Raw genomic sequence first — 9,717 nt, forward strand, 5'->3', positions numbered from 1 at the left:
TCAGTGGGCAAATGTACAAAATCAACATCAATCAAATACTTTTTTTCCCTCACTGTATATCAACATTTTGGACATATTCAAGGGTTTTTCTTTATTTTTACTATTCTCTACATTGTAGAATAATAGTGAATACATCAAAACTATAAAATAATACATATGGAATCATGTAGTAACCAAAAAAGTGTTAAGCAAATAAAAATATATTTTAGATTTTAGATTAAAAAAACATTAAACATGACTTTTCATCCAGAACGCCGCAGCCCGTCTGGTGTTCAACCTTCCCAAGTTCTCTCACGTCACCCCCGCCTCCTCCGCTCTCTCCACTGGCTTCCAGTTGAAGCTCGCATCCGCTACAAGACCATGGTGCTTGCCTACGGAGCTGTGAGGGGAACGGCACCTCAGTACCTCCAGGCTCTGATCAGGCCCTACACCCAAACAAGGGCACTGCGTTCATCCACCTCTGGCCTGCTCGCCTCCCTACCACTGAGGAAGTACAGTTCCCGCTCAGCCCAGTCAAAACTGTTTGCTGCTCTGGCCCCCAATGGTGGAACAAACTCCCTCACAACGCCAGGACAGCGGAGTCAATCACCACCTTCCGGAGACACCTGAAACCCCACCTCTTTAAGGAATACCTAGGATAGGATAAGTAATCCTTCTCACCCCCCTTTAAGATTTAGATGCACTATTGTAAAGTGGCTGTTCCACTGGATGTCATAAGGTGAATGCACCAATTTGTAAGTCGCTCTGGATAAGAGCGTCTGCTAAATGACTTAAATGTAAATGTAAATGTAATGTAAATGTTGCCAAGGTAGCCGGTCGAGGGCGGACGCCTCGGTGGAAATGGAGTCACTAGAGAAAGAAAGATCAAGATGGTGGAAAAAGGAGGAGTTGGTTTGTTAATGAATGAGTCATTGTCTGTTCTTTTGAGTTTTGAAGTTGAGTCTTTACTTGACGAAGAGAAGTATAATATATAAGTTATCCTGTACGAGCGTATGTGCCGAATACATTACGGTGTTACAGGTGTCACGATTATGGGCATGTGGCAGCAGTGTGTAGGAGGGAGGGTGCAAGGTGTGAAGCAGAAGGGCATGAGACAAAGGAATGTAGTACTGGGGAAAGTAGTGGAATGTGTGAATTGTAGGGATGCCCATGGAGCTGGTGGATCAGACACGTCCCGTGCGAGAGAGGGTCAGAGTAGACCAGAAGTTGTCATATGCTGAGGCAGTGAAGAAAGTAGAGGAAGATGGGTTATAAGGGAGGAGTGGTGAGAGTAGTAGAGATATACCAGTACAATATATAATAATATATGCCATTTAGCAGACGCTTTTATCCAAAGCGACTTACAGTCATGTGTGCATACATTCTACGTATGGGTGGTCCCGGAATCGAACCCACTACCCTGGTGTTACAAGCGCCATGCTCTACCAACTGAGCTACAGAAGGACCACCAGTACAGAGGGATAGGACAAAAAAATGATATAAGTTTCAGTAAAGATTGGATTTTTAGCATTTATAGCAATGGTTTTCAACTGTTATCGACTGAGGTTGTGGTGGCAGCTGCAGAGAGGTGTTTGGGTGTGTGAGACTTGACAGCAGAACACAGGGTGTGTTAGTGGTGATGTCTCATCCTTTCAGGGTGATGGCATGAGGTAGGAATAAATACTTTTCATTAGTGGAGTAGGGGGGTTCATTTGATTTTGTATAATTTTGAAGAGGGTGAGTATAGTATTAGATGGTAGGCTATTTATTTAGGACATCTTTTTTGTTCTTCAAGTAAAGTATTTAGGGAGTTGTACTCCAGTCTTGTAGGGGCGGTAATGCAACACATTGGATGCCAAGCACCGTTAAACCTCAGAAGAAGGGCTGAGAGGAGAGTGGATCCAGAGTCCAAGGTAACGTCGGTTAACAAACATACATGTTAGCGCTGATACGCTGAGTTACAGCTGTGATTAATACACACATATAAATATATATATCTGGCTCACCCGTGGAAGTTGGTGATCTCAGTGGTTGAATAGATCTCCCGTTTGGTCGTTAGCTTAGCCACCGTGTGGGTTGCTGTCTATTTAGCCACAAATAAGCTACTTTACAGTTGGACAAAGTTGTATATGCGTTTCCTCTCTAACTAGTTTTTAGTCGCGTTCAATGTTGTCTAAAGTTAGTTATATCCGAACTAAGGGTAATGTTGGCGAACTAGCTGGTTTACGAAGCTTTCTGGCTTCTATTGATACAGAATGAGGTGTTTGCTAAGAGACAACTAGATGTAGGTGAGTTAACTAGAAGTTGTTAGTTAACCAGGAACATTTGCTCAGTTGACTGTTTATTCGTACTGGAGTTACTAAAAGTCGTCAAAATAAGCTGCGTGGACTTTATAAAGATGTGTGAACATTTATTATTCAGATGTGTTTTAAATGTATTATTCCCAATGTGTGGACATTTTTAATCAGTAAAATCAACCTAGTTGGCTGGTTTGCTACTCTAACCAGGTAACGTTAGTTAACATGACCTACTAATGGGCAGGAGGCAGCAGTGTGGGAGGGTCAGGCAGGGTCAGGGAGGGTCAGGCAGGGTCAGGGAGGGTCAGGGAGGGTCAGGGAGGGTCAGGGAGGGTCAGGCAGGGTCAGGGAGGGTCAGGAGGGTCAGGCAGGGTCAGGGAGGGTCAGGCAGGGTCAGGGAGGGTCAAGCAGGGTCAGGGAGGGTCAAGCAGGGTCAGGCAGGGTCAGGGAGGGTCAAGCAGGGTCAGGCAGGGTCAGGGAGGGTCAGGCAGGGTCAAGCAGGGTCAGGCAGGGTCAGGGAGGGTCAGGCAGGGTCAGCTAGCAGCACTGGTACAGGATCAATTAGTTAACCAGGTCACTTTCATAGCTAAACAACCATCAATAACCATGGATTTTCTGATTTGAATTAAGAGAAACTTATGTATTTGTTTAAGTCAATTAGACTATGCCAATTGATTGCACAGTTAATTTAAAGGTTAAATAAAAATGTCAGAATATTTAGGCAAGTTAGGTGTCTAACTCATTGATGCTGCTTTGACACAGACTTTTAGCCAGCTAGATTTTGAAACTCAGATCTTAGCTAGCAGCTATCTGGCGAGATCGTATATTTCTCGCTATCATGCTCGCTAGATAGCTGAGGAACCATGTTATTTCCTGAAATCAGTCGGTAGTCGTGCTTTAGCAGGTGACCTGTGGTAGTGGTGTTTCTCCATGAGGTCATCTGGAAATAGAAGGGGGTATGAATCCTCAGAGGGTTTATTTATGAGCGCTGTTTAAGGTTAGAGGTGGTTGGAACAGCAGAGAAACTGGTTGAGAGAGGATCAGAGCTACAGATATGATTCTCCACTACCCTTACAGGATAGGTTCATTTTCAACCGACTTTAACTTAGCAACGCTATCTTCCTTCTAAAATGTCTGTGTCCAGTTTCAGGTTGCTTCTTTGGAATTTAGAAAATATTATTGTTTTTTGCTCCATGAATTAATTCAGAAATGTGTATGCTGCCGCCTTGTCTATATTACATCTTCTCTCAAGACTTTCTATAATAGTGACAAGATACTCGAATGACCATGACGTTTTTTAAAACCAAAATCGTACAATTCCACATCTATTCACAATGCAGAATAATGATTATGTGATGTATGTTTGACCTCTAGGGTTGGACAATGAAAGTACTACCTCAAGCCTTCAGACAGAACGCAGTCACATGTCAATAGTGACATATGACAACTTTCCAGACAATTAAAAACAGTGCTGCATCAGGTCTTTTTCAGACAATTAAAAACAGTGCTGCATCAGGTCTTTTCAGACAGTATTATGCTCTTCTTATCGTATGATAGCTAGATGTGTTTTATTTCTACTAAATGTCTTGGTAAGTCACAGTATTTAACAAACTTTGAAGTACTTTTTTAGGAGAGTGGTCTGCGTGTAGTCAAGCAGGCTGCATGCAGCAGCTCAATATTATTTGATTGACAGTTCTGGCTGCCTAGTGATGGACTTTACTTGATGTCAAATGTCAGTTAAATCACTAGAGAATGTTTTTTTTTTGTCTGCATTTAAAAACGTAGTGTAGCCAACACTAAGAGACAGACATGCCGTAGCCGAGGCGCTTTCAAGGGGCCACATTCCATTATTATGTCTGAAAAGCGTGAGAGGAAACGTAGGGTATGCTACTCTGGCCTGACGACATCAGTGCCATAAATAGGCTAGGATATTCTACACTCAACAGACCAGACTGAACAGACACGGGCACCATTAGTGAAGAGCACGAGGCCAGTGCGAGGGAGAGGACGGCAGAAGCCTGCTCATGTTTTGGTAATCTGCATCTCGCAATGTTTTGCATGCCTTGCAAATTCACTAAGTAGCCTAAAGTTGGCTTCTTCTTCCTCTCTGGTTTTATTTGAGTTATACAACTTCCCCATGGCCTTTATACCCTGTCGGCTGTAACTTCCCTAGGCCTTTATACCCTGTCGGCTGTAACTTCCCTAGGCCTTTATGCCCTGTCGGCTGTAACTTCCCTAGGCCTTTATACCCTGTCGGCTGTAACTTCCCCTAGGCCTTTATACCCTGTCGGCTGTAACTTCCCCTAGGCCTTTATACCCTGTCGGCTGTAACTTCCCCTAGGCCTTTATACCCTGTCGGCTGTAACTTCCCCATGGCCTTTATACCCTGTCGGCTGTAACTTCCCCATGGCCTTTATACCCTGTCGGCTGTAACTTCCCCTAGGCCTTTATACCCTGTCGGCTGTAATTTCCCATGGCCTTTATACCCTGTCGGCTGTAACTTCCCCATGGCCTTTATACCCTGTCGGCTGTAACTTCCCCATGGCCTTTATACCCTGTCGGCTGTAACTTCCCCTAGGCCTTTATACCCTGTCGGCTGTAACTTCCCATGGCCTTTATACCCTGTCGGCTGTAACTTCCCCATGGCCTTTATACCCTGTCGGCTGTAACTTCCCCATGGCCTTTATACCCTGTCGGCTGTAACTTCCCCTAGGCCTTTATGCCCTGTCGGCTGTAACTTCCCTAGGCCTTTATACCCTGTCGGCTGTAACTTCCCCATGGCCTTTATACCCTGTCGCCTGTAACTTCCCCATGGCCTTTATACCCTGTCGCCTGTAACTTCCCCATGGCCTTTATACCCTGTCGCCTGTAACTTCCCCATGGCCTTTATGCCATGTCGGCTGTAATTTCCCCATGTCCTTTATACCCTGTCGGCTGTAACTTCCCCATGTCCTTTATACCCTGTCGGCTGTAACTTCCCCAGGCCTTTATGCCCTGTCGGCTGTAACTTCCCCATGTCCTTTATACCCTGTCGGCTGTAACTTCCCCATGGCCTTTATACCCTGTCGGCTGTAACTTCCCCATGGCCTTTATACTAGAGGTCGACCGATTATGATTTTTCCAACCAAAAAAGCCGATAACGACCAAAAAAGCCGATAACGATTAATCGGTCGATCTCTACTTTATACCCTGTCGGCTATAACTTCCCCTAGGCCTTTATAGACTGTCGGCTAGAACGCTGAAATTATGTTTTGTGATAACTGCCTGAAAAAACGGTTAGGGATTTTTCTTAACGTTAAGGATCCCAACTGCGTTTAAACATTTTAACATTAAAACGTTCACACCCCTAGTAGAAGTCCTCAATGTCCATGTTAAAATGGGTTAAATCCATGATGAGTCCTCTCTCTATAACAGGCACAACATTGATATCAAGTCGGGTTTTTTTTCAGAGTTTTGCTGAAATGCTACCTATCAGTGCATTTGTAACAACTTCTATTAGATCAAATAATCCAGCAAGGAGCATATTAGAAATTAAATTATTTTGTTGCCACACTCTCATTGACCTCCATACACAAATTATTCATTTTGTAGGCTTATTTTTCATGGGCAGAGTAAAACCTCTCGCTTTGCGTCTTCCTCTGACTTCTTTCATTGATTGAGACAGGTGATGTCTATCATGACGTGGCACTTTGGGGTGGACCAACCTGTCTCAGATCAAAGATTTGAAATCGACCAAACCGCGTTACTTCATGGAGGGTTTTCAGAGCATTTTCTAAATTCAAACAAACCACCTGCAACTGGACACAGACATTATATATACCCATCGCCTTGGTCTTGAGATGTCTTGAGACATGCAATTGAGACGTCTCAAGATGTCTAACGTCTTAAACATTTTGAAGACATGTCAATGCAATGTCCGGAGACATTTTCTGTGCTTCTTCAAGACATGTCAAATAGTGCTACGTCTTGAGACATTTTAGGAATGTTGGACTTTTTGAAATTCATGGAACTCAGTTGATGCATTAAATGACAATCTGTCAAACCTGGAGGATTTACAAACAGTTTTTTTCTACTTCAGGTAAGCAAGCAAAGCATTTTAATTCTGGTCTTTTCTGTGCAGTTTTATTAAATAGACGTAACATAAAAATAAAAAATAAAATATATACAGTTGCAGTCGGAAGTTTACATACACTTAGGTTGGAGTCAATAAATCTTGTTTTCAACCAATCCACAAATTTCTTGTTAACAAACTATAATTTTGGCAAGTTGGTTAGGACATCTACTTTGTGCATGACCCAAGTAATGTTTCCAACAATTGGTTACAGACAGATTATTTCACTTATAATTCACTGTATCACAATTCCAGTGGGTCAGAAGTTTACATGCACTAAGTTGACTGTGTCTTTAAACAGCTTGGCAAATTCCAGAAAATGATGTCATGGCTTTAGAAGCTTCTGATAGGCTAATTGACATCATTTGAGTTAATTGGAGGTGAACCTGTGGATGGATTTCAAGGCCTACCTTCAAACTCGGCGCCTCTTTGCTTGACATCATGGGAAAATCAGAAGAAATCAGCCATGACCTCAGAAAAAAATTGTCGACCTTCACAAGTCTGGACCAATTTCCAAATGCCTGAAGGTACCACTTTCATCTGTACAAACAATAGTACCCAAGTATAAACACCATGGGACCACGCAGCCACTCAGGAAGGAGATGCGTTCTGTCTCCTCGAGATACTTCCATACCTCAAAGTACTTTGGTGCAAATTAATCCCAGAACAGCAGCAACGGACCTTGTGAAGATGCTGTAGGAAACGGGTACAAAAGTCCTTAAAAAGAGTCCTTTTTCGACAACCTGAAAGGCCGCTCAGCAAGGAAGAAGCCACTGTACCAAAACCGACCATTAAAAAAAAGCCAGACCGCGGTTTGCAACTGCACATGGGGACAAAGATTGTACTTTTTGGAGAAATGTCCTTTTGTCTGATGAAATAAAAATAGAACTGTTTGGCCATGATGACCATTGTTATGTGTGGAGGAAAAAGGTGGAGGCTTGCAAGCTGAAGAACACCATCCCAACCGTGAAGCATGGGGGTGGCAGCATCATGTTGTGGGGTTGCTTTGCTGCTGGAGGGACTGGTGCACTTCACGAAATAGATGGCTTCATGAGGGAGGAAAAGTATGTGGATATATTGAAGCAACATCTCAAGACAGTCAGGAAGTTAAAGCTTGGTCACAAATGGGTCTTCCAAATGGACAATTACCCCAAGCATACTTCCAAATTTGTGGCAAAATGGCTTAAGGACAACAAAGTCAAGGTATTGAAGTGGCCATCACAAAGCCCTACCTCAATCCTATAGAAAATTTGTGGGCAGAACTGAAAAAGTGTGTGCAGACATCAGTTCTGTCAGGAGGAATGGGCATAAATTCACCCAACTTATTGTGGGAAGCCCGTCTGTGGAAGGCTACCCGAAACGTTTGACTCAAGTTAAACAATTTAAGGGCAATGCTACCAAATACTAATGAAGTAGTGTATGTAGACTTCTGACCCACTGGAATTGTTATACAGTGTAATTATAAGTGAAATATTCTGTCTAAACAATTAATGGAAAAATTACTTGTCATGCACAAAGTAGATATCCTAACAGACTTGCCAAAACTATAGTTTAACAAGAATTTGTGGAGTGGTTGAAAAAACTGTGCGTGTGTGTGTTTATACAGACAGACCCAGTCAAAAATGTACATCATTCAAGGGTTTTTGTTTACTTTTCGATTTTCAACATTGTAGAATAATTGTGAAGATATCAGAATTACGAAATTACACACATGGAATCATGTAGTAACCAAAAAGTGTTTAAACTAAATGTTTGATTCTTCAAAGGAGCTACCCTTAAGCCTTGACAGCTTTACACACTCTTGGCACTCTCTCAACCAGCTTCACCTGGAATGCTTTTCCAACAGTCTTGAAGGAGTTCCCACATATGCTATGTACTTGTTGGCTGCTTTTCCTTCACTCTGCGGTCCAACTCATCCTGAACCATATCAATTTGGTTGAGGTCGGGGATTTTGGAGGCCAGGTCATCTGATGCAGCATTCCATCACTCTCCTTCTTGGTCAAATGGCAAATACACAGCCTGGAGGTGTGTTGGGTCATTGTCCTGCTGAAAAACAAATAATAGTCCTACTAAGCGCAAACCAGATGGGATGGCGTATCGCTGCAGAATGCTGTGGTAGCCATGCTGGTTAAGTGTGCCTTGTCACCAACAGATCATCGGTTCACCTACTCTGCATCACATAAAGACAGTGGTTGGAACCAAATATCTCTAATTTGGATTCATCAGACCAAAGCACAGATTTACACTGGTCTAATGCCCAGTGCTCGTGTTTCTTCTCTCTTCTTATTGGTGACCGTTAGTAGTGGTTTCTTTGCAGCAATTTGACCACGAAGGCCTGATTCATGCAGTCTCCTCTGTGTACCCTTTTTAGCTTACATGATTCCATGTGTGTTATTTAATAGTTTACAATGTAGGAAATAGTAAGAATAAAGAAAAACCCTGCAATGAGTAGGTGTCAACTTTTGACTTGTAGTGTGTGTGTGTGTGTGTGTGTGTGTGTGTGTGTGTGTGTGTGTGTGTGTGTGTGTGTGTGTGCGCGCACCTAAAATAAATTTGATAAATATATTGGTCAGGATGCCAACCTTGTGCTGCAGACTGGACTTATGACTGCTGAACTCCAAACATGGATAGTCTGATGCAAGACTGGATGCTTATCTGCTTCTTCCTTTTACATGTGCTTTGATAGTTATTGTGTAATGAACGTGTCCTATTTGACTTTTGACAGAATACGAGGATGGAAGACATCAGCTGTCACCCAGCAAATACAAGTGAGAGCACATCATTGCAAAAATAAACAAGACCCATACAATGTTCCTTTCTTCCCATGAGGACAGAACAGATTCATGTCAAACAGGACGCCCTCGGTCAACAAGGCTTTCTGCTTCAGCTATTCAGAATTAAGGTAAAATAAAATGTCAGGTTAGAGGTGAAATTGTTATTGCTGTGTTTGATACGTACTGACATTGTATTTTCCTGCAGGTTAAGAGCAGCTCTGAGATCGCCCAACAAGATATGACTATCTGTCTCTAAAGACTTGAAGATAGGAGTTGTTTGGTGCTCTGTTCCACCTTCACCAAAAGCTATATTGTTGCATCTGTTATTTTGGTCAATAAATCTTGATTACTTTGATTTGGTGTACAATACAATTTGTGGTATGGATTTGCGTGACTGTTCTCGTGTGATTTTGATTCGTATTTATAACTAATAAAACATGAAAATAGCTTCTTGTCATAATGAAACACACCTCTACTTGGCATTTTCTGTATTGACTGACCTTCATGTCTTGATGGACTGTCGTTTCTCTTTGCTAATTTGAGCTGTTCGTTCCAT

The 9,717-nt window shown here is 42.5% G+C and overlaps 1 long non-coding RNA gene across 1 annotated transcript; it reads left to right on the forward strand.

Annotated features, from left to right (window-relative positions):
• The first annotated feature begins 1,809 nt into the window (after positions 1 to 1,809).
• On the forward strand, positions 1,810 to 9,516 carry LOC118379937 (uncharacterized). Its single transcript, XR_004824752.2, has 3 exons — positions 1,810 to 1,892; positions 9,113 to 9,289; positions 9,367 to 9,516. It is a non-coding gene; the product is annotated as an uncharacterized LOC118379937 (long non-coding RNA).
• Positions 9,517 to 9,717: the final 201 nt, after the last annotated feature.

The sequence above is a fragment of the Oncorhynchus keta genome, unplaced genomic scaffold (assembly GCF_023373465.1).
Source record: "Oncorhynchus keta strain PuntledgeMale-10-30-2019 unplaced genomic scaffold, Oket_V2 Un_contig_20915_pilon_pilon, whole genome shotgun sequence".
Taxonomy (NCBI): domain Eukaryota; kingdom Metazoa; phylum Chordata; class Actinopteri; order Salmoniformes; family Salmonidae; genus Oncorhynchus; species Oncorhynchus keta.